This window comes from Halichoeres trimaculatus, unplaced genomic scaffold (genome assembly GCF_033239565.1).
Source record: "Halichoeres trimaculatus isolate MK-OKI-2021-1 unplaced genomic scaffold, fHalTri1.1 fHalTri1_scaffold_23, whole genome shotgun sequence".
Classification (NCBI taxonomy): domain Eukaryota; kingdom Metazoa; phylum Chordata; class Actinopteri; order Labriformes; family Labridae; genus Halichoeres; species Halichoeres trimaculatus.
In genome coordinates this window covers 15,469,539-15,470,765 of record NW_027437201.1, presented here as the reverse complement: position 1 = coordinate 15,470,765, position 1,227 = coordinate 15,469,539, and positions in this window count along the sequence as shown.

Genomic DNA, 1,227 nt, shown 5'->3' with positions numbered 1-1,227 from the left:
GAGGAGTATGATTCACGTGTTGTATGAATGAATAAATCAGTGTTTTAAAAATGTTCTTTGTGATTTTAATCGTTCTTAACTTTGTGAATAATATTAATTTCATGTTGTATAAGTGAATAATGTATACACATTAAAGAAATGAATTTACCACACCACAGGAGATGGTTTGTGTCAAAGAGAGGGTATTCTGCATTTCCATAGTATATCTCTAATGTGCAGGCGCAAGGATTTTCTGACTTTAATTCCATCATATTGTTATAAGTATTTTTTATATCTTGTGGAATTTATGGGGACTTCAATTCAAGAAAAACAAGGTGTGGTTTGCCATCGTTTATCTCTCAGTAGAACACTGTGCAGGGCATAGAGTTTCACAAATTGCTGCATTGCGCTCCGTCTCTTTTGGCCCAGCCCCTTGTTTTATTGGCTCCAGCGATCAGGACTCACATTTAAGCTTTACTACAAGGAAGAGTCATCTTTGCAGAGTCTGGGAGCATGCAGGCCCAGCCGGGGATGACAGGTATTGATTTATACACACAGGTAACCTGACCTCAGATCCTCCTGACACAGAACTGTCTGCAGTGACACAGGCTGAAGGTCAGAGAGGAACAGCGACTGTTTGTTTACAGTCTAACACGGTGCAGAAAAACTATCTGAAACTATTAAATGCACCATGTCGTATAGTCATTCAGGAACAAATCCCTTTTACTTTAAACCTAAGTCATGTGCTGTAAGACTTGAATTTGCGGTCTGATAAGGAGTCATTTTGGAGTTTGGAGTTATTCTTAGTATACCATTGTTGGGATTTCTGTTTATCTCTAGTTTCCTGTCTGCAGTGACAATGAATCAGTCATCTGTCAGCAGTCCCATTCTTCCACTCTGAAGTTATTGTTTAGTTTTGTCTGTTTTCTTTTGGTTTCACTCCCGTACATTTTAACTCCCGCTGTCAGAGCGAAGGAGCTGGTTAGACACTGCCAGTATGACTCAGATTACCTTGTCCTCGTTGTCTTCCTGTATTGCAGATTCATGCTGAGGCACAATCTAAAGGAAGAAACTATCTTGTCTAAGTCTGCAAGGATTCTATTACAAATAAGCAGTGACTCACAATACATTATCCTGATTATTACCAACCAAAGATACAAACAAGATGACACCAAATATTAATCTGAAGATGAAATCATTAGATGTGCTGTAACACCTTCCTGCATACTGAGCTCATACGTTTGATGA